This window comes from Corythoichthys intestinalis, chromosome 6 (genome assembly GCF_030265065.1).
Source record: "Corythoichthys intestinalis isolate RoL2023-P3 chromosome 6, ASM3026506v1, whole genome shotgun sequence".
NCBI lineage: Eukaryota > Metazoa > Chordata > Actinopteri > Syngnathiformes > Syngnathidae > Corythoichthys > Corythoichthys intestinalis.
In genome coordinates this window covers 45,936,418-45,961,868 of record NC_080400.1, presented here as the reverse complement: position 1 = coordinate 45,961,868, position 25,451 = coordinate 45,936,418, and positions in this window count along the sequence as shown.

The window sequence follows — 25,451 nt, the reverse complement described above, 5'->3', positions numbered from 1 at the left end:
CATGGTGGAGGGAGCATCATGATTTGGGGCTGTTTCGCTCCCTCAGGGCCTGGACAATCATTAATGGAAGAATGAATTCAAAAGTTTATCAGGGTGTTTTGCAGGAAAACCTGAGGCCGTCTGTCAGACAGTTGAAGCATGGATGGATGGAAATCAACTTCAGAATGGTTTCAGAAGAACAAAATACACGTTCTGGAGTGGCCAAGTCAAAGTCCAGACTTGAACCCCATTGAGATGCTGTGGCATGACCTAAAGACAGCAATTCGTGCCAGACAGCCCAGGAATCTGACTGAACTACATCAGTTTTGTAGAGAAGAATGGGCCAAGATTAGTCCTGCTGATCTGCAGCTACAGGAAGCATCTGGTTGAAGTTATTGCTGCCAAAGGGGAAGGGGGGGGGGGGGGGCAAAATATTAAATGTCATGGTTCAATTGCTTATTTTTTCCCCTTCTGCCATTATTTGCATACTGTCCTCATTAAAATATGAAAACCTACAGTGTTTGGGTAGTTTTAGTTAAAGCAGACAGTTTTTCATCTGTGATTTTGACAAAGATCAGATCACATTTGATGGGGATTTTATGCAGAAATGTGAGAAATTCCAAAAGGTTCAAATACTTTTTATACCACTGTAATTTAGCTTTGATATGTCATTATATACTGTAAGTCGAATTTTATTTATTCTTCTTGTACAGTGACGTTGGATGTTCAGTATGTTTCTTTGAAATAAAATGCATTATTATTATTATTATTATTATTATTATTATTACTGCTGACTCCTTCACACCAATAAGCAGGCTTCTTTTCATTCTCTGTAAGAGTGGCACATTTGTTAGCAGAGCTCATGCTCTGCTTGACGGAAGAAGAAACTGGTCTGCTAAGTGTAAGATTGACTTGTGCTTGGTACGAGGGAGTACAGGAGACCGAGTGGTGTGGATGGATCACATGAATTTGGGCAGAGACCTGTGCTGTAGAATGGGTACTTGGAGCCTGCCTCTTACCCAATCAGGCACGACTATATTTGCGCAGACCGGTTTACGCACAACATGCTAGCAGAAAATAAATCTTTCATTGCACTTGGAAATAGAGTCTCACCTATGAACAATTTTGTGTCTTTGATTAACCTTACATATGTGTTCTTATAATTTGGGAGAAACCTGTATAGTCTGGAGAAAAAACAAACAGTGTGGAAACACCAGACAGAAAAACTTGAGAAAAAAGCTGCTGATTGACTTAATGTCACCTGGTCAAGGAAAAACGTAATTAGGGTGTAAGGATACGTCAATTTGGATCAAGTCGATTGAAACACAAACTATTGATCGACGTCATCATCTTTTAGATATGTCATTTTGTTAAATTGATTGGTTTTCATTCAGATGTCTGAAATGTTTCAGTAAAACAAGTGTCAAAAACGTCAAAATTGCTTTGTATTTTTTTCATTGCGGAAGGTGAAATGTATGTGATTGTCTTAAATGTGTACATAATAAATGAAATCAATCGAAGGCCCTTGAATCTAAATGAAATCATGGCAGACTTTGCAACATCAGCAAATGTCGTATCATTATCGTTGATTAACACCCATAATAATATTGTGATCCCCACATTCTTCAATGAAGCGGCAAATATATATATATATATAATGTATTTGTTTAACTATTTATAATTAAACTACATCTTTAACTGTGATTGATTGGCTCATGTATCAAAAGTCACTTTTGGCTTCAACTCATCCATGACCTTAATGAGGACAAAACATACAAATTGGACGGGTAATAACATAACATAATATTCAAGTTGAATACAACAATAACAATTACATTACATTAACAGAAATGTTACGTTTTTTCAGAGACAGTGACTGAAAGTTGTATAGGAAACCTAACATATAGATGCCACAGCCCATTATTTATAAACACAGCATTTCTAAGTATAGGCACATGGAAGCGTTATGGCTGTAATCATGATATCTATATTTGTTCTTAATGCTCTCCACAGATTTACAATTCATACATGCGTACATCACATCTGTGGTAAATGAATGAATTCCTCCTACTTTCCTTATCTAATCCACCAGTATGACCTTCATGCAGCAAAACAGGCGTCATATGGCTCATTGTGTTGCATTGCATAAATATGGCATATGCAACCTGACATGCCCTTTAAAGCAGCTTCATTCTAAATGTCTCCAACTAGCAATACTAAGGTACATACATTAATGTGACATCATGAGCACATTGTTGTTGATCTGTGAATGTTTCCTGGACTAATTAAAAAAAAAAAAAAAAAACTCAACCTTCTAAGTTTTAATGAATTGATAATAGCCATCATAAAGATGCAGAAGAAAGAAGGCTCTTTGCACTTCCTTCTCTCTTCAAACCTCTCAATTTTAAAAAGTGTCTCAATGAATTATTGACAATGACTGTCATGGAATGTTCTTTGTTTTGTCTGTAAAGTCACTTTAACTCAGATTTGACAGTCCCTCGTGGTTGAGAGTAGATAAAATTATTTTACAAATGGTAGAAATTTTGTTTCGAACTCAGTGTTTGTCAATTAATCCCTAGTATTTCTTTTTTTTTTTTTGCCATCAAGGGGAAATGACATCTTTTCAGGGTGAAAAGCTGCCTACTAATAAGTTTTTGCAGACCTCAGCAGGAAAATGTCATTGTGCATTTAAAAATTGATATCAGTTGAGAAGTTTTAATAATCAATTAAAACACTATTATTGAATGACAATTGATAATTTGATTACATTAACATTAAAATGATAACATTTTGCAGTCATAGTAGAAGACAAAGAGGAGTGGTAATTGTCCCTGTTCCAATTTCTACTAGTTGCTATCAATTAAAAAACAACTTTAGGTTTATTTTTTTTTCATTTCAGCTATCATACTAGGTCAGAGTGAAATCCCAAATGAGCTTCTGATTAAACAAGACATGGAAAAACTTATGCATGCATTGATTTTCAGTAGGTTGGACAATTGCAATGGTATATTTACTGGTCTTAATAAAAAAATCAGCCAGGAAGCTCCAGCTAGTACAGAATGCTGCTGCAAGAGTCCTTACAAATACAAGGAAACTGGACCACATTACACCGGTTTTGAAATAGTTACACTGGCTTTCAGTGAGTCAAAGGATAGACTATAAAATACTGCTACTAGTCTACAAAACACTTAAAGGTCTTGGACTAATATACATGCCTGATTTGTTAGATTTCTATGAAACATCTAGACCTTTAAGGTCGTCTGGAACAGGTCTCCTGCATGTTTCAAGAACAAGAACCAAGCAGGGTGAGGCAGCATTTAGTTACTATGCGCCTCACCTCTGGAACAAGTTACCTGAAGGTCTGAAGTATGCTCAAACTTTTAGCTCCTTTAAATCAGGGCTAAAAACGCTTTTGTTTACCACAGTATATTCAGAACTATTTATATCTTTCAAATTTCAATCTATTTGCTTTTTATTCATTTTCTGTTTTATTCCCATTTCTGATTTCAGTTGTTATTCGTTTTTTTAACTCTTCATGATTTAATATGATTTTTATGTATAATTTTATTTCCTGGTTCAACTGTCTTTGTTTTAACCTCCTTTTGATTTAAATGGATTTTTACGAATCATTTTATCACTGCTTGTGGATCTTCATGTGATGTAAAGCACTTTCAATAGTCTTGTATTGAATTGTTCTATACAAATAACTTTGCCTTGCCTTGCCTTGTCTTGTCTTCTCACATACGTCAAAGTTTCCTTACATATTACAAATGAACATAGCGACAATGGATATTGGACAGGAACCGTGCTTGCTGCTGCTGGATATTGTCTGGTTGCTCTGCTGACGTATATTGACAAGCACACATATACAAGCCTGCACACAGACATACTTGTATATACATATAGTATCTGTAAACACAGGCACCCACCCAACCCTATCTGAAGTTAGTTACAGGTTTCCAATCCCAATCGCAACCTCTCCCAAATATATCACAAAAATCTACTATGCATCTATTTCCTTATGTAATCGCCCGACTAGAGCTCATTACTGAGGCTTTAAATCTCCAATCCGTCACTTTATCTCAAACCCCTGCCACTTTGTTTTGAGTACACTCTCGATGACGCACACAAGCTGGTACCATTGACCATGCCAGGAAAAGTTCCTGTCATTTTTTCCTTTCAGCATCTGCCGAACCAACATGAGAAAGTTAGCTGGCACTCTAGCAATAGCCTAGCCTAGCTGACTTTTAGGGAGAAGCATGGCCATCTCTCCCAATACGTGAATTATGTACAGGCGTAGGGCCTCGAACACACCTAAAGGCCCCAATCCTGCAGTCACGATGTTAGTACATTGCATGCTGTGTGTGAACACGCAATATGCATTTCATTTGTAGCGCAAAAGAACACTAGTGTATTACGTGCCTCTGAAAAGAGTATTTTTGTAATCTCACCCAATCTGGCAACCCAATGTTTGAGGCAATGCCACATTTTGCACTGACTGGATAACATGATTTGTCGGGTACCAAGTTCCAAGTGAACAGCGTATCAAGAAGACAATATCCATGGTGAACAAACTGTAATGCCCACAATGTTGGTGTGTCAAGTAGTAGCATCTAGTAAAAGTCTCATTGGCGTCGCAGACAAAAGTGACCTGTGGTTATGTACGCCTTGTCTATGAAGCGGCCACGGCAGCCTCATACATCTGAGGAGATAACAAAAAGGGTCCATGACAGAAGGTCGACGGGGATCTAAAAACAAACCGAGGGTAACTGAGGCAATAGGCGAAGAAGGACAAGGTGAAAGAGGGTGAAAAGGGTGAAAAAAAAACAATCAGATCAGTACCTGCACAAGGTGGAAGATGCAGACAAGAACTGCAACAAGCAAACTAAAACAAGACACAGGTGCAGCTAGCGAAGAGTAGCAAAATGACACAAGATTAAATATAGTCAATGGCAACCAGCAAATTGATATCTCAGCACCCTTCTCTTGGATCGCCTGTGTTGAAATACGCTGGTGATGAGATGGAACGCATGTGCGATGCAAGGAGCCCACCGCCACACACCTGGGTTCTGTAACGCTAAACGCAATGAGCCAGCAGCAGAATGTGACAAATACTTTATATGGCATTCCATCTTTTGCTTCATAGGAGCAATTGAAAAGTTTTGGATTTGGAAGTGCAGTTACAGTATATCCACATCCCAAGATGTTACTGACATCACCAAAGATGCAACTAATCTGTCAATGCCAGACTGTGATAACTTGTCAAGTAAGGTATAAAAGTATGTGTGTAACTCAATTAAAAAAATAAGTTGAGCGCTTAATTTTACATTTAGAAAAAAAGGTATATTTACCATTTGTTATTGTTTTTTTCTGTGTGTGTATTTTTTTTATGGTTTTGCGTCACCAATTGTGCATCCAGTCCAGTTTTCTTACAATATACAGTGTTCGTGTTTGGCAGCAACAATAATGCACTACAACACTCATGTAAAAAGGTACGTTTGATATTATACAATGAAAGATATCAACATATTTAGAAAATACACACTGTATACATATATATATATATATTATATATAAAGGTACTAAATCGCAACAAATGCGTTCATTTTGCTCTTTTATCATATAATTCATAAATACATAAAAACTTCTTTAACTGGTCTTGGTATATAAGAGTATGTTTGTGTATACTGAACCAGACCAAATTATTTGGTAAATGATGATTGTGTATGATTCAGTGTTTAATCGTGCTTGCAACATTTACGGGTTGATTTGTTGAGTTACCAATAGTTGTGCTTGGTTGGTGCTACTGATCAAAGGCCTCCAAAATAAATTCTGTTGCGGACCACAGAAGACCTGGCGAGAGGACAGAGATTTTGGACTGGTCACAGAGACAAAAAAACTGACTATCATTCACATTCACTAGCAATCGGCTGGTGAATATAGTACTATTTACTGTTACAGCACTTGTTTTACCCTCTGTTTTTATCTGTTGAACTTCTGTTTCAACCCACATGCTATTCACTACTGTGTTGTTTCAACATTTGCCATCATTGGCATCAGATAAGTGTGTCATTTCGATTTCTTCAGGTTACTTCCTCAGCACATTTGACAGCACAGCTCGACTTCATTAAAATCCTTTTCTTTTTACCTTGCCTGTTTGCTGCTTCAGGTGCCTTTCTCCCTTCAAACCTCATCACGCTATTGCTACTATCACAACATAACATATTCTTCATTCTTTCACTAACTCTTTGCTTTTGCAATTCCTGCCTAGCTTTGTTCTTTTCCCCCACGTATTTCTTTCACAGTTCCAGTTCAATGGAATTCCTTAGTAATGTCAGACCTTTTGAAATGAAGTATTCGGCGTTTGATAAGGTTGCATAGTTGTTTTCTATGCAAACATCTTTCCAGTTATGTTGTGAATAAACAATTTTTAAACGTAATATTATAAAAATCATTGAAAACATACTTGGTGATGAGAACGGAATGGAATGGAATTTCATATTTAATATGACCTTCTGTGCATATTATATATGTATTCATGCCTACTGGCTTAAGAAGCTAACTGCACTCCATGAAAGCCTATCAGCACAAATGAACCAGCTGCTGAGGTCGAGGACCCACCAAGAGTGGCTAACCCAAGGTCAGACAGTCCTCATCATGAAGGACTACCAGCCTATCACCTGCCTCAACATTACATGGAAGCTCCTATCAGGCATCATAGCGGCTACAATGAGCAGGCACATGGAGCAATACATGCACACAGCACAGAAAGGGATTGGCAATAACACCAAGGGAGCCAAGCACCAACTACTGGTGGACAGGGCAGCCGCCAGGGACTGCAAGGCCAGGAGCACCAACATGTGCACTGCCTGGATTGACTACAAGAAAGCCTCTGACTCAACGCCACACACATAGATACTGGAATGCTTGAAGCTGTATAACATCAACAGGACACTAAGAACCTTCCCCCAGAACTCAATGGGGATGTGGAAGTCTAGAAGCCAACTCAAAGCCAGTTGCACATGTGAGCATCAAATGTGGTACCTACCAAAGCGATGCTCTGTCACCCCTGCTGTTCTGCATAGGCCTAAACCCTCTCAGCCAGATCATCACCAAGAGTGGTTTCGGGTACCAGTTCCCAAGTGGAACAATCATCAGTCACCTCCTCTACATGGATATCAAGCTGTATGCCAAGAATGAGTGTGACATCGACTCCCTGATTCACCTCACGAGAATATACAGCATTGACATCGGGATGTCATTCGGACTAGATAAGTGTGGGCGAATGGTTTCCAGAATAGGGAAGGTGATCTCAACTGAAGGGGCTGAACTACCTGAAGGCAACATAACAGATGTGCAGGACAGTTACAAATACCTGGGGATCCCACAGGCAAATGGGAACCATGAGGAAGCAACTAGGAGGTCTGCCACAACCAAATACTTACACAGGGTTAGGCAGGTCCTCAAGAGTCAGCTGAATGGCAAGAATAAGATCCAGGCCAATAACAGCTATGCCCTACCAGTAATCTGATACCCTGCTGGCATCGTATCTTGGCCACTGGAAGAGATGCAGGTTACCGACATCAAGACAAGGAAGCTCCTTACAATGCACAGAGGGTTTCACCCTAAGTCCAGCATCCTGGACAAAGCGGAAAGAGGGAGGCCGAGAACTAGTGGGCATCAGAGCCACTATCCAGGAGGAAACGCCATCTCTCCAAGAGTACATAATGAAAATGGCCCCCAGTGATGACGTGCTCGGTGAATGCCTCAGGCAACAGAAGCCCAGTAAGGAGGAGGACCCTGAGGAGCTATGAAGGAAGGACAAGCCCCTGCATGGTATGTACCAACGACAAATTGAGGGGGTAGCTGACATGGCTGGAAAAGGCCGGACTGAAAGACAGCGCGGAGGCACTGATCATGGCAGCAGAAGAACAGGCCCTAAACTCAAGATCAATAAAGGCTGTGGTCTATTGCACCAGACAGGACCCCAGGTACAGGCTATGCAAAGAGGCCCCTGAGACAATCCAGCACATCACAGCAGGGTGTAAGATGCTGGCAGGCAAGGCATACATGGAACGACATAACCAAGTCGCAGGCATAGTGTACAGGAACATCTGTGCCGAGTGCGGACTGGAGACCCCCAGAGTCAAGGTGGGCAACACCTCCAAAGGTGGTTGAGAACAACCGAGCCAAGATCCTGTGGGACCAGATCCAGACAGACAAACTGGTGATGGCCCACCAGCCTGACATAGTGGTGGTGGATAAACATCAGAAGACAGCAGGAAAAAAGAACATGAAAAGCTGGAGAAATATAAAGGGTTGAAGGAAGAGTTGGAGAAAATGTGGGGAGTGAAGGCAACAGTGGTGCCAGTAGTGATCGGGCCACTAGGGGCAGTAACCCATAAGCTGGGTGCATGGCTCCAACAGATACCAAGAACAACGTCCAACATCTCCGTTCAGAAGAGCGCAATCCTAGGGACAGCTAAGATCCCGCGCAGAACCCTCAAGCTCCCAGGCCTCTGGTAGAGGACCCAGGCTTGAAAGGAGAGACCATACCGCCCGGGTGGGCGAGACGACAATTTTTTTGTTTAATGTGTGTACTGTATATATGGCGAAAAACATTCAGGTGACTTGAAGTTCCGCTCCGGGACCCCAATTTGGCCAAATTTCAAAATTGTCCTATATGCATGTTTGATACATCATTGGAAAGCTTAAAATCTCAATTTTCTGGGGGAAGAAAAATTTTGCATTAAAAAAAAAAAAAGAATAAATTTAAACCCTAGCTCGAGGTGAGAGCATGAGAGAGCATGATTATAGACACCATGATTTTAACGAGATTATTATCGCGTACTTACCTTGTTTCAATCCAAAAACTCTGTGAAGCGTGTATCACGGATTGTCAAAACACAGCTGTGAATGGCCACAGTCGGACTTTTTGGGGATTTCATGGGTGAAACACGGTAATATAACATGGGTCGAAATGCAGAAATCGCAGACATCAAGGAGTGGACGAGATTTTCTTTTTCCAATATTTACCCTTTTAAACTTTTTTTGGGGGTCAATTTTTCTTTGTTTGGTTCAATTATTTATCATCTAAAATATTGGGGAAAATGCGACAGTAACAAAAAAAATACAATTAAGCGATAGTTAAGTAGATATCCGTGACCTATTTACAGACACTATTTTTTTTCATATTTTTTTTCATTGTGATGTAATTTGTTTAAAACTTTAAAATATGCGAGTGAATAATTTTATCAAGTCATTCTTTTTTTTTTTTAACTAAATATCATTCATCAATTCATGATTCTAAGCTAAAAATGAGGGACATTTGGGATAATAAATATAATTCTTACCTGCATTTTATGGTTGGGTTGAAATAAAAGCGGTTGCGCGGTGTCTGTAAACGGGGGGTAAAACGGACAAAATTAAAAAATAGTTCGGGGGCTTAATGCACCATGAAAACTGCTATGGCAGCATACAGACATATTGTTCTATCAAACACAACAGTTTTTGTTGTTTTAAAATACAGCAGTTTATTTTAAAGAGGGGTGCAAGAGCAGAAACTGCTTTTTCAGCCTTGTCTGCGTTTTCCGCCATATATATGTACGTATGTATAAAAATGCACTAATCAAAATATGTCACACTGCTGTTGCCATAGTGTGCATTTCCTGTGGTTGTGGCATTACAGTATGAAAGGAATCTCTGTGATGTTTCGGCGACACATATGCCGAGAAGCACACTGATAAAGAAGTATTGTTCCATTCAAGTCTCGGCCTTACATGTATTTAACTTAAGGAAGTACATACATTTGTTGATGTCATTTTTTTTTTTTTTTAGTTAGCAGGTTGTGAATGGAAGATGCTGTTATTCTGGGGCTTTGATGGTTTTATGTTGAATTGGCTTAACTAGCAAAATCAAAGCATAATGCCAACATAATCAACACTATTCTTAATCTACTTGTTCAAATCCATCTCAAATTGATCTTCCCTCATTGTTGAATGACTGACATTGACTTTATCTATTTTTGTTGTTCTCCGAGCAACCCCTCAGATTTTAACGGAAATTAGTTTTGTATTTCAAAATTGGCTAAAGTATTCTAAATGTGATTCGTTCCTGTTTTTGTTCGAAGTGTAACTTTTTCAAGAAAGAGCGTGTCAGCACTGAGCCATCACTTTATATAGAATGTTGATATAAGCCACATGTCCATCAATAATTCTTCCCCTTTAGGGTGATGGAGTGAAAAGCCATTTAGATGGACAGATGAGTCAGTTGCCTTTTCCGAAGGTAAATGGGAATGTCAGAAAAAAGTAGAAAAAGCATTAGTGGTGTGAGGATTTGGTCAGATTGCTGCTGCATGCAACAACCTAAAGATATTCATTAAATTCAACTGATGCCTTACACCGTGTGACAAATCATTTTTTCTCACCCTGTCTGGGTTAACTAATGGAGGCTCTCATTAAAATGCAATACCATTTTATACTACTGAAAAATACAACTAAAAAAAATTAGCTTTATAATTGGTGTGGTCATCATTTTGTGGCTGGTTGGTGGACGCAGCATTCTGTGCTTATAAATGGGACATGTGTTTACTGATGCATGTGCACAGATTGCCTGATAGGTGGAGATCAAATAATGTTTGGGCCACATGAGGCTTGGAGAGGCTTTTCACAGTCTCCAGCTACTGAGAGAACCAAAATGGAATGTTCCCTGTGTTTACTGTATGCTTGTGTGTTGGCTTGGCTGCTAGAGAAAAACTGGGACAGATATCTGACAGAATAGCTTCCCTCTTGAATTGGAACAAATACTGAATACTGAGTTTCCTAAATATAATTTGTGGGGTCAACTACAGTATCCTCTCTAGTGGTGTTTAAAAGAAATCCATGCTAGAGGAATAGGTGGTGCTTCATATGACCCTTGCTATATGCTAAATTATATGGCAATACATTGCCTTTAAGGGTCCCGTAATATGGAAGTCAACATCAATAAATGATGGTATTCAACTGGGCCGGATAAGTGTTGCTATTAAGCCTGCCAAATTTGAGTAAATATAAACATTTGCCAAGTAGACGTAATACAGCTTCAAAATAGGGAAAATAAGGCTGACCAGTTAGCTGTCAGGAGCTATATGCGTGCCAGCTGACAGTGCTCAAACCGAGCCTCGCTCAAGTTCTGACTATTAATAAATTGCCTCTAATTGTGATTGTGTGGGAAATGGATGCAAATTTGTCTAGCTTGTTTCCCATGCCTACACAAAGTCGTCTTCCATGTTCATGCCAAGGAAGCTTCCTTGAAATAAATATTTATTTATTCATTTATTTATTTATTTATGTAAAGTGCTTGGCTTTTTACACAGGTGAATGACATGATTAGGGAAAATAGATGAAGGAGAGGCCCCGAAAGGCTCAATTGTTCACAAGCAAGGACAGAGTTAGCTTCACCACTTTGGATTAGTTTTGCTCACTCAGTTGTTCACAATCTTCTGTTTATAATTGAAAGAAATTCAGGAATTTTACCAGCATAGTTTTAAAAAGGCCCCATTGATCCGTGTACATTTCATCCAATCATTAATTATTCTAATTTTGGAAAAAGAAAAACGGAAAATAGGCCTATTTCTGTTTTTTGTTTCATGCGTTTAAAAAAAAAAAATAGAAAGAAAAATTAACTAAATTGTCTTCCATTTCATAGTTCTTAATTGGTAATTGAAAAAGGGAAAATGAGCCTTTATCGAGTATTCTACATATACTGGTTTTCTCAAGTGCGCTTCGCCATGCCCCTAAAGACATTCTACTTTTTCTTATTCTGCGGCTCCAGCGGGTCTTGCTGACTCCTAGTGCTAATATTAGCTACCACTACAATTTTAAAACCTTGTCCTAACAAACCTGAAAGAAACATCGCAGACCATCGATTACTGTCAATGTTGACAGTAGTGCACAATGTGTCATATGTGATGTCATGCAAGTATGAAGGCCTTGAAACGGTGCACTAGCTAATCAAAAGCTATTACAGTGGTACCTCGACATACGATCACTTCGACACGTGGTCTTTTCGACATCCAACGTGAAAATTTGACTCGCCATTTGTTTGTAGGTCCGACGACATGCTCGAAATATGACGATTTATGACAGCACGGAGGCATGGCGGATTTTCTGAAAAGAAAAAGAAAGAAATCAACGTGGGTTTCAAGAAGGTTAGTGCAAGTGGTGAAAAAAGGAAAAAGGTGATGCTTACCATTGAAAAAAAGATGGAAATGATAGAAAAATATCACCATGGTGTGCGTCCGTGAACTGGCTCGACAATGCGGCCGTAGAATGTCTACGATCTCGACGGTCCTCCGATAAGTTAAGGCGACACATAGACTTCAATACCTATTGACGTAACACCTCATCATTCTTTGCGTAACGCCTTAACAGAGGGGGCCGAGCTTCATTTAGTAATAGCCGAAGACGGCACATACTCATGTTGGATTTAAAGTGCGTATGACACCAAAAAGCATGTTTATTTCATATTTCACGCGGTGTTTTATGCTCCTGAATGAAATGGACCGCTTGGATGTGTGTGTTTGGAAGCAATCGCTGTATGTTTTCAATTTTTGAATCCCGCGCCATGAAAATGAGTTACTTCCGTCTCCAGTTTCGGTTTAAGGACGACTGCGAATGTGACGTCACCCGGGTCAGCATCTCACAATACAGCATTGCTTTATAGCATGTAGATGTACTGCGGATTCAGCTGATTTTGCGGATTAACGCGTTTATTTTTCGCATCACGCTAGCCAAACGGCTGCAGACAAATGTTGCTGCACCAGGGAGAGGCGTGTGAGCCTTTTTGGGGTTTTAAAAGGTTCCCATTCACCAGTGGATATTGGCCAAAACAAGCCCTACTACTGTGGGACCATTGGACTTACGAGGAAGTGAGTAAACATCGTGTTTTGTATTATGTCAAATACTGGGATAATTTTAATACGTAGGTGGCTTGCATTTTGTGGCTGACATGCTCCTTGTCCACTCGGCCGACCACCGGCGGCTTGTTGTACACCCCCTGCCGGGAGAGCACTATACTCAGCTTATTGCCCTCCTCATGTGCCCGGTGTTCTGTCAAATATTCCAACCGATCAGAAATTGCAGCTTTGTGTTAAAAATGGCCACGAATACAGCATTTACATAGTAAACACTACAAACTTTCTTTAAATAAAGGACTATTTACTTATGTTTGATCATGGATGGGCATGTAGAAAATCTCTCCTCACTCCTCAGACACATTCTGTCATGTTGGCTGCTCAACAACTGTACACCGCTCTCTGTTTATGTCATCGCCATTGCTTTATGTCATAAAGCATTCTTTTTCATTATATTCGTGTTGACCATGTGGCAGCTACGCGTTCCTCCGACGTCGGCCGGTTTTTCTGGCGGAACTCTCCAGCTGCTTCCCCGACGAGCTCTCCTGTCCGTAGTAGCAGGGAAACGAGCTGTAACTTGCTCTCCGCCGGGCGGGTTGCCAATCGGCGAAGACAATCGACAACCCCACCGCAGTGTGATATGATCTGGGCTAGTTTTGTGTGATTTTTCGCTTTGAAAAGTGAAATTAAGACTTTGAGACGTCACTTGGTTTGGGTTAGCATGTCTGCTAGCTCTCCCGACTCTTGGTTTGTTTACATTCTCAGAAGCTGGGGGGCAGGGAAATAACAAAAGCCTGACTAACTACGGTTGCATAAAATATCGTTCGGGAGGTGCCTTAGTGAAGTTGACAGTAATTTTGCCATGTCGTACTGAATAAATGCATTTTTATTATTTCATATTCCATTTAGCACAAGACTGTTATTTGTCATTACCATACCATTTATTTAGCAATTGGGAAAAAATACTTTGATAAAAAGAATATCATTAAAAAATATTGGAGAGACTGAAACAATGACATTTTGCGGTTCTTTTCGTCACATTTTCCTCGTTCTGAATAATTCCCCCTCATTGGGCTGCATACTAAATCAGATGAAACCATTCTCCTGCTGACATCATCCACCTGTTGGGGACGCTAGAGCCCTATAATGGTAGGCGTGGCTAGACGGCGGATTAAAACACAAATTTCTCGTCATCTGCGCATTGCCAAATTGTTGATATGAATATGATTCTAATTCACATCCATCCATCCATCATCTTCCGCTTGCTCCGGGGTCGGGTCGCGGGGGCAGAGGCTTTAACAGGGAAGCACAGACTTCCTTCTCCCCAGCCACTTCAACCAGCTCCTCCGGTGGGATTCCAAGGCATTCCCAGGCCAGCCGAGCGACATAGTCTCTACAGCAAGTCCTGGGTTCTCCCCAGGGCCTCCCGCCGCTGGGACATGCCAGGAACACCTCTCCGGGGAGGCGCCCAGGAGGCATCCGGACAAGATGCCCAAGCCACCTCAGCTGGCTCCTCTCAACGCGGAGGAGTGGCGGTTCGACGCCGAGTCCCTCCCGAATGACTGAGCTTCTCACCCTTATCTCTAAGGGAGAGCCCAGACACCCTGCGGAGGAAACTCATTTCGGCCGCTTGTATCCGGGATCTTGTTCTCTTGGCCTCGACCCACAGCTCGTGACCATAGGTGAGGGTAGGAACGTAGATCGAATGGTAAATCGAGAGCTTTGCCTTTCGGCTCAGCTCCTTCTCCACCACTACGGACCGGTGCAGCGTCCGCATTACTGCAGAAACTGCACCGATCCGCCTGTCGATCTCCCGCTCCCTCCTACCCTCACTCGTGAACAAGACCCCAAGATACTTGAACTCCTCCACTTGGGGCAGGATCTCATCCCTGACCCGGAGAGGGCACTCCACTTAATTCCGACTGAGGACCATGGTCTCGGATTTGGAGGTGCTTATCTTCATCCCAACCGCTTCACACTCGGCTGCGAACCGCTCCACTGAGAGTTGGAGGTCACGGATTGATGAAGCCATCAGCACCACATCATCTGCAAAAAGCAGAGATTCAATGCTGAGGTCACCAAACCGGACCCCCGCAACGCTTCGGCTGCACTTAGAAATTCTGTCTATAAAAAATATATTGCATAAAAAAAATAAAGATCAGTTTGAACATGAATACAGATTAACAAAGTACAGGGTGAAAAAAAAAAAGAGGAAATTTTTAATACTCCAATAAGACCAGGCTTTGGAAGAAAAATGTATATTCATAGCAACTGAAACTTTAAAGCATGCCAATTAAGAAACAATTATATATTTTCATTCAAAATAAATAAATGAATGAATTAATAACATCCTTTAAATGGCATCCTCGTGTACGAATGCATTCTTGAAATCTACGTTTGATATTCCGCATTGACCGCTGAAACATCTTAGATGGGATACTGTGAATTTCATCCTGAATTAGCTATGGTTACCAAAATTGCAGTGTCTACTTGCTGAAGGTCACTGTCTTACAAAGCCGCCACTTGCTCATGTCTGCACGTCGAAAATTCTCGTTTTTTCAACAGGTTCACAACAGATTTCAAGAATGCATTCGTACCAGAGAACAACTGTTTAAGGACGTACAGGAAAAAAATCCATAATTGTTTCTTATTTTAAGGTTTCAATTACTGTGGATAAATATTTTTCTTCCATCACTCTTGATTTTTTATTGGAGTGCTAAAAAGTCACCCTGGTCACCCTGTGTTTGTACAAAATCTTTTTTTCTTTTTACATTTCTGTACTTACATAACACTTTCACTTGCAATTTCCTTAAAGACATGTTTGAACTAGTATGGTATAGATATAGAAGCAAAATGGTTTAAAATTAAAAATCATTTGGGGAGGAAATAGATATTATGCTGTTTTGTCCAACATCGCTAGCAGCAATGGTTTATCAATAAAAGTTCTGTCAACATAGAACCAAGAAATATATACTGTATCAATGGTCAGAATAGTAATATATTAATTAAATATTGAAACATACAGAATGACAGCACTAAATATTGTTTTTACAACATGAAAAAAAGGTTTCAGTATGAACAGAATGATGCATTTCAGGCATGGAAGGACAGTGGAAGGTGTGTGATAATAAAGCGAGTGATGAGTAGAAAAAGCTGATGACTGCACTATAGACTTCCATACAGCTCCAGACTGGTGCTCACATGACATGAAAAACATCAGTGAGCACTTATTAAGTATGACTCTTGTTAATTAGTTTTCAGCCCACATACTTCAACATGAAGTATGAAGTGTATGAAGTATGAAGCATCAAGAGCTGGGGGAAGGGATTTGAGAAAGAGAAGTTATGATCTGATCCTGAAATCAAAAGCAATGTATGACTTTTGTAATTTCTCAGGGATTTCATGATCAGATTTCTTTTTCCACTAGATTCTGTTATCCAACGAATTGTGTGAAGCATGTCAAGGGAGTGATGAAGTGAAGCATGAAGTCAATGAATATGGTGAGCTGCATGGATGGATGGGTGAATGAATGCATGAAGGGTGAAAGAAGTGAGAAGAGATTATGGGTGATTCAGAAGGAATGAATAAGCACAAGTAGAGGGGTAGAAGACTGATGAAGCTGTCTGGCGGGTTGAAGGATAGCATTCCTCCCAACCTATAATATAATAAAAGGTTGTTTCCGCAGTCAAAGCAAATGTGCTTTGTGATATGAAATCTAAAACTCAATCTAAACATTTAATTTGAAATCAGACTAGGAATAACACACAATTTAAAATTAGCCTCGTCAATTAATATGTTCCTCCCACTATTTTGTTTATGTATTTACTGGCATTAAATTTTAAAACTTTAGCAGCAGTAGTCATTTAGTAAGAAAAACATCTTCTAATGCAAATATCAAAGCTTTTATTAAGATTCATCTGTCTTTTTACTGATGCTTGTACAGAAGATCAAATCCAGTCAGACATCATGAGGCTGCATCTTAATTTGGTATCAAAGTGACTTCCGAAGTTTCATTAAAATAGACCAACTATTTTAAGCGCACTGATGTGGAACTCATGGCAAATAAACACGTGTCAGTGTACTTTAAGTCACACAGCACAAAATGACTGCTGCAGCTTTTAAAATAGGCATCTCATTGCAATTAGCAATGATTATTTTGGGGGTGGGAATCTTCAGTTTACTAATTATTAACAATGATATTATTGTGGGATCAAAGGTTATGCAGTTTAAAATTTGTCAGTATATAATAGAATATTTTTATTTTGTAGCAGTCACAGGGCAGTGTATTGGCAAAAATAGCTGGTTTCTTCCAGCAGGAAATGGGCTGCTTAAATATGTAACATGATCAGGAATTATTAATATTCTTACTTCTACTGGTGTACACAGTCTCAGTTGGAACTTTGCCCCTTCGTCTTTAAATTATGTTGTTGGAGTTTGTTTTTAAATATACGATTCTTAGTGGTTATGAAAATATATTGACATTACAAAAACTATTTGTGTTTTTTACCTCAACAACTGGCTGGCAGCTTCAGGGTCTATCCCACCTCCTGCCCATAGTCAGATGGGATACACACCAGCAGCTCTGTGACTCTGGTGGGGATAATCGGTACAGCAAATGGATAGAAAGATGGATGTTCATGACCCCCAAAAAATCACTCTTGCTCGCACTGCTGATTTTAGACCACTTTTCAGTAAAGACTGGAATGATCCTTCCATTTGCTATTCTACTTGTCCTAAATAGGGCTGTAAGTGAGCTGCAGTCTATCAAAAATGACTTTGAAAGTATGCCCTGTACTGGTGGCCTGCCACTTACAGAGTGTAAAACTTTTGAAACTGTAGATGACAGCAATAATTTCTTTAACAAAGGACTATACTGTTGCGTGTATGATGCTTTTTTTAGTGTCATCCGACATGACATAACTTCTTGTGTTCTGAAAATCACTAACCTCTTGTTCTTCTCATCCTGCTGCACAGCATTCAAACATTTGAGAAATACATGTTTACACTCAAGGCTCTTTACAGTTTTTTTTTTTTATTTTTATTTTTTTATTTTGACCACCTAGCCAGCTGTGCTCATGGCACTGCCTCTGTGTGTACTTGTTATCATCCAAAGGTCAAATCAAGGTTTGAGTAGTCTCTAAAAGCCTATGACTATCAGCTACAATACTTGTACTTAAGAGTCCCACCTCTGTATAATCTATACAGCATAAAAATTGAACTTTGTCTGTGTGTGTAGGTGTGTGTGTGTGTGTGTGTTCGTTCCCTATGTACTATGAAACGGCTGGACGAAATTTTACACGGTTGTACATTATGTGTCTGGGAATGTTCTTGGATGGGTTGCATCTCTGTAGGCCTCCATTTAGTACGACAAATGAATTAGACTAGGTTCATACTGCAGGTCTTAATACACAATTACGATTTTTTTTTTGTCATATCTGTTTTTTTGGCGTGCCCATTCAGATTGCTTTTGTCCATTGACAATTGTCCGTTCAAGCATTACGCATGCGCACTAATTCGGAGTCTGACACGCATTGAGCAAACCGACCTGCATGCCTAGAAGCATCAAAACAACACACGTCAGGACACATGCTGGCTGTCATCCGTCATACCAGGGTGATCATATTTTGATTTCTAAAAAGACACAGCTAACCGACTTTAATAATCTTCGTTTAGTCTTGTATTCAAAGTTTATGTGGATTGATAGATTGCATGCACGCGCGCGCATGACGCACACATAAGCCTTATGTGTGTGTGTCAGTTTGCCTCGACTCGATCATGTAAGCAATAGGCTACTGAAATATTGCTCATTTGGCGCACATAGAGAAAACCGAGCATAATCGGACTTATCTTTTACTTCATTTTATTTCTTTTTTTATGACTGGTCAAGCCTGCCCCCTGCGTAGTAGCCGAGTTCAAGCTAGGCGCTACGGTGCTACCGCTAATGCACAGCTATCGCTGCCTTCCCGCCTGCCGCTCTCGCTCTTTGCTGACGCAATTGCTGCATGAATTCCGATTTCGGAGACTTGGCAGTTCCGACCGCTGCGACATTTTGGAAAAATGTGGCCCAGATCGGATTTCAAATGGTCCACTTCTATGCGACTTGTCTCGTTCAGACGGTCAAGTTTATGCCACACTCGAGTTGGAAAAACACGAAAAAATCGGGTTCGTGCATTAAAACCTCCAGTATGAACCTAGCCTAAGAAACTCAGAAAATTAGCATAGAAAACGCGAGTTTTCACTTTTTCACCTGCCGAGCCATACTGCTCGATAAATCCATCCATTTTTTTTTAAATCATGGGGAAGCCATGATTTCTTGTATGTTTCTTATGTGTCGATTTAACAAACCCTGGCCCCATTCTGGTATATTTTGGACCTAATATGGTCATCTAATAGGTCAGGGGTCGGCAACCCAAAATGTTGAAAGAGCCATATTGGACCAAAATAACAAAAAAAAAATATGTCTGAAGCTGCAAAAAATTAAAAGCCGTAAATAAGCCTAATATTGAAGGCAACACATGCCTTGTGTATCTGTATTAGCTATACTAGCCTTCTTCTGCCCTCAGCCGAGCGTATGGCTACTCGACTTTGGCAGCGAGCTAAACCGACAAAGAAACTTGGAGGCCCGAACTCCTTCCTCTCATTTATTTCTTTGTGTCAACGTGTGTGCGTGTGTGTGTGTGTGTGGTAAAACTGAAACATACATAAAACACAAATGTTATACACAAAATAAAAGGTTCTATACAATTACATGTTTATGTAAATAACAGAAAACTGGCTCCATTATGAGCAAATGAAATGAAGTGGCTACTTTAGCTTAGCACAAAAACGTGTGGGTTCGCGCCACATAAATAACAACAAAATAACAGAATAGACACACCAAAATTACATCTAACCCATTGTTAAAACGTACAAACTTACAGATTTTGTTTTGTCAAGGGTTCCCAACGATGTATGGTGCAGAGGAGGTGTGCAACGTCTTAACACCTCAAGGCCTCTTTTCCAACTGAAATAAAAAGTTCTTTCTGCCTGCTGCTTACAGCAAGTCGCCACTAGGGGAAGCCGAGCGCAAACAGCAATACCAAAGAAAAACTTAAGATTCTGAGTTAGAATAGCGACATCCTGTGGACGGATGAACAATGTACAATCTTAGAAAGAAACCCAAAAAGTAGTCAACATAAGACCAGAGGACATAACACTCCCCGCCTGACATCTGCAAGATGTCAGCCCTTAACTAATGAACGATACAAAACAACAACTCGTTTTACATGCTATCCTTAGACATCAAAAGCACAACTTCACGAATTGGGCGAATGTAAAACCTATTCTCGCCGTTTCGGCAAATCTTAACCTCAACTTTTCTGACATTACCGTCCTCACTTGGGAAAGATTTTGTGATCAGTCCGAGTGGCCAATTATTCCTATGTTCCAGAGACTCCCTCATTAAAACAACGTTGCCCATTTGAAGGTTTGGCTTTTTTGTTTTCCACTTGCGACGAACCTGCAAGCCTGCGATGTATTCTTTCTGCCAACGACTCCAGAAAACATTAGCTAAGTACTGCACGCGCTTCCATTGGGCTTTGAATAGGTCACTGGTCTGAAACTGCCCTGGTGGAATCGGTGGTGTGCCAACCTTTTGCGTGAGTAGCATCGCAGGAGTAAGAATGACTGGGTTTTCGGGATCTGTAGAAACGGCTGTTAGCGGACGGGCATTTACAATTGCGGTGACTTCAGCTAACAATGTTACGAGTACTTCATGTGTGAGCTTCCCATATGGATGTTCAAGGAGCATTGCATTGAGGATTTTTCGGGTGACGCCGATCATGCGTTCCCAGGAACCAGCCATATGGGATGCATGTGGAGGATTAAACTGCCATTTGCACGCACTGTCTTTCAAGAATGTGCCTATTTTGTCATTGTGACAGCCTAGTTTGTCTATTTGGAGCTCTTTGCAGGCACTCACAAAATTTGTCCCACAATCAGATCTCAAGAGTTTGGCACCACCTCGGATGGCAAAGAAACGACGCAGTGCATTAATGAATGACGATGTGTCCATTGACTCAATCACTTCAATATGAATTGCACGTGTACTCATGCAGGTGAATATGACTGCCCATCTTTTAGCATCTGCATTAGCACCACGCGTTTTTCTCACTGTAACGGACCAGGGACCGAACACATCAAGGCCTACATTTGTGAAAGGAGGGTCCGTGGACAGCCTGTCCTCAGGAAGTTCAGCCATTATCTGTTCAGGTTGCCTGCCCCTTAATTTGCGGCATGTGATGCACTTGAAAATCACACTGCTTACTGCTCTTTTTCCTCCCACAATCCAAAAGCCCCCTGCTCTGACTGCTCCCTCCGTGAAATGCCTTCCCTGGTGACATAATTTTTCGTGAAAGTGTCTTATTATGAGCTGAGCAAGATGATGCTTTCCAGGGACGAGTATGGGATTGGTTTCTTCTGCAGACAACTGTGCTTTCTTTAGTCGGCCTCCAACTTTAAGGAGCCCTTGCGTGTCAACAAATGGATTCAGTTTGCTGAGTGGACTTGAGTTTTTTAGAGCTGTGCCTTTTTCAATGCATCCAATATCTTCTGCGAAGACCTCTCTTTGAACGGTGCGAATGATCGTGGTCTTGGCTAGTTGCAGTGACTTTTCAGTTAAATGTTTGTTGCAGTTGTGCCAGCCACGACAGGAAACCTCAGAGTTGTTCTTGAATGATTGAGCTATATGTTGGAGTTTGGCAATAGCCTTTTGCAGCACCTTCCAACTTGAAAACCTTTCAAATCTGGCACTATTAAACTGGCCTTTTGATAGGGTGGTAGTGCAAGTTGTTACCTCAGGACGCAACTCACAGTCAGTCTCTGGGTCTATGAGATCGAAGGTTTGACTTCGAACTTGACTTTGGTCCAACCTGGAGAGGAAAGCTGGGCCTCTGAGCCAGGTGGAGCTGGAGAGCTGCTCAGCGGGCAACGTTCGTGTGGCATGGTCTGCCGGATTTAAGTGTGTGGGCACGTAATGCCACTGGTGAGTTTGTGCAAAGCGCCTGATGCGTTCGACTCTGTTGTGCACATAAACGTGAAAGCGTCTCTTGGTGTTTGAGATGTACCCAAGCACTACCTTTGAGTCTGTGTAAAGATTCACCTGATCGACTGTGACATCCAGCTCCTCTAGAACCAACTCTGCTACTTCCACGGCCAGGACTGCTGCACAGAGTTCAAGTCGGGGTATGGTGATGTCTGGTTTAGGAGCTAAACGTGCTTTGCCGAGGAGGAATCCCACTTCGCTGTGTCCGTCCTCATTTGTGAGTTTGAGGTATGCTACCGCACCTACGGCTTTTGTGGAAGCATCACAAAAAACGTCAATCTCTATTCTTTGGGCTGCAGACAGCGGTATTGAAGTGTACATTCTGGGAATTTCAAGATGTTGTAGGTGTCCGAGGGAACTTTTCCACTTTTGCCACTGTTCTAATTTGTCTTTTGGCAGTTCAGTGTCCCACTCTGAAACATTTGTGGAAATGTCTCTGAGTATGGTTCTACCCCCTACGATTACTGGAATAGCAAAACCAAGTGGGTCGAACACACTGTTGATAACTGACAGAACTCCCCTTTTTGTGAACGGCCTTTCATTTACTCTTACTTGGAACTTGAATTGGTCAGTCAACAGCTCCCATCCTAAGCCCAAACTGCGCTGCATTGGTGGGGTAGTCTGCCCAATGTCAAGACCTTGCATGCCTACAGCACGATCTTCGGTTGGAAAGGCTCCTGTTATGAGAGGACAATTGGATGAGATTTTGTGCAGGCGTATGTTACACTGAGCCAGCATCTTCTGTGCCCTACTAAGAACATCAATGGCCTGCTCTATGGAAGAGAATGACTTTAGCCCATCATCTACATAGAAGTGCCGTTCAATGAATTCTTTTGCGTCACTGCCAAATTCCATTTCTCCTTCTATGGCTGTTCTTTTCAGTCCAAAGATGGCGACTGATGGGGAAGGACAATTACCAAACACATGGACAGTCATCCTAAATTCTTGCACTTTTCCATCAAGGTCATGATTTTGGAACCACAAGAAACGAAGGTAGTTACGGTGGTCTTCTCGTACTACAAAGTTGTGAAACATATGCTCCACATCTGCCGTAACGGCGTATGGGTCGGACCTAAACCGCATCAGAACTCCTACGAGAGTGTTGTTAAGATCTGGTCCCTTGAGGAGCACGTCATTGAGAGAAACATTGTCAAGTTGAGCACTCGAATCAAAGACTACCCTAATTTTTTCTGGCTTTTGCGGGTGGTAAACGCCAAAACTAGGGAGATACCAGCACTCTTGATCTGGCGCCAGTGCGGGCGCTGGTTCGGCATGGCCCTTGCTGAATATTTTCTCCATAAACTCAGCGTAATGCGCTCTCATTTCAGGTTTTCTTCTCAGCGTTTTGCGGAGCGACATTAAACGATTGTAGGCCTGCTGCCGATTGTCAGGTAGGCGCCGCCTAGGTGAGCGGAATGGAAGTGGAGCTACCCAGTTATTCGCCTCATCTTTAGCAAAGTTGTTGTGCATAATGTCTAGGAACAACGCATCTTCTGCCGAAAGTGCAACTTTGTCGTCATTTGTTGTTTGTTGGAAAATATGTTGTCCTAGTTCCGCTTGTGTGTTTAGTGGATCGTTTTTGGTGTATTTCTCTTTGATAACGATTGTGTTTTCGCAAGGACTGAGGAACGTGGGACGTCCACTGTTTAGAACGTTCGTCTTAAATGAGTTCAATGTGGGTTTATGAGCTCCAGAGAGACAGACATCACCTATGACAACCCATCCTAAATCGAGACGCTGGGCATGAGGTGCATTGTTTGGCCCATTTACCTGACCACGAACTTTATGAGCCTGAATGATGTCCCTTCCCAGGAGCAGAAGAATGTCTGCCGATGGGTCGAGAGGAGGAATCTGTGAAGCGATTGATCGCAAATGAGGGTGAGCTGCTGCTACCTCAGGGCTGGGAATTTCGTCTCTATTATCTGGAATCTGATCACATTCTGTTATTGTAGGCAGCATCATGGAGACCTTACCATCTACATCTTCTACAACAAAGCCATCAGCTTTACGACCTTGTGTCTCTGATAAACCTGCACATGTTCTCATGGTGTATGGGAATATGGTACCTTGCACATTAAACATGTCAAAAAACGCAGATCTGGCTAAGGATGAATTGCTCTGATCATCCAACATGGCATATACCCTCTTTTTCTTTTCTGGAGAAGTTCGGCGATATACATTAACTAAACAGATCTTTGAGCATGATTTTCCTTTTACGCCTTGCCCACATACTTCTGTGCAACTGGCTGTGTTCACAGGATTTGGGCCCTCAGACTCCCCGCCGTGACTCTGGGTTGGGGGATTAAAGTCTTGAGGTGTCCATGGAGGTGGACCGACATGCATGGCAGACACATGAGCAACGCTATCACATTCTGAGCATTGGATAATAGCTTTACAGTCTCGAGCCCTGTGATTTGTGGACGCACAACATTTAAAACAAATGGCGTGCTCTTTGAGAATGTTCTTTCTTTCGTCTAGTGTTTTCATTCTAAACCCCCTGCATTTGACGAGTGAATGTGGTTTTTGGTGGATAGGACATTGTTTGTCTGGATCGAGTGCTGTCAATTTAGCCGGACTGATCTCTATTTTATTCACTGCTAGTGGAACTCTGTATTTGTCTCGTCTTACTGATGTCTTACCAACCCTTGGATTTATTACGTTTGAACACTGTAACATAAAGCTAGGGTCTGTTCTCATTTCAGCGTAGTCATTTACGAACCGCACAAAATACGAAAAAGGTGGATAGACTGCACCGTTTTCCCTTTTGTATTTGGTACCTTGTGTAACCCATGACTCCTGGAGTCCATATGGGAGTTTTTCAACTATCGGGTTTATGCCCCTTGGTGTGTCGAGAAAGCTAAGACCCGGCAAATAACTTTCACTTTTGGCATACGATAGCTCTAACAGAAGATCAGCAAGCTCCTGCAGTAAGTGAGTGTCTTTGTTGGAGATTCTTGGAAAAGTCTGCAACCGTTGGAAGAGTGAGGATTCAATTACCTCTGGAGAGCCATAAGTCTTGTCTAGCCGCTGCCACAGACGTTGGAGACCTGCCTGTGGATTACTCACGTGGACCGCCCTGATCCTCTGAGCGTGTTGAAGAGACTCCCCGCCGAGCCACTTGGTGAGAAGGTCGAGCTCTTCGCTGGGCTTGAGATTGAGGCCTTCCGTCGCGTTGCAGAACATGGACTTCCAGGACAGGTAGGACTCTGGCCGGTTGTCGAAAACCTTGAACCCCGATGTCAGCAGATCACGCCGTGCTAGATAGGCTGCTAAATTGGACAGTTCACTTTGTGGGGTTGCTGAAGGTGTAGGCTGGTGTGAGATGTCCGTTCTCGCACGATGAGATTGGAGATGCTCTTCGTCAGCGATGTCGATGTGACGCACATGTGGAAAAGCACCAGCTGATTTTGGGCTATTTTCTGGTTGTTGAGAGTCATTGTGCCTAACCAGGTGCTCATTGTTTGGCGTTTGTGTGCCATCTGCTTGGACACGCTGGTC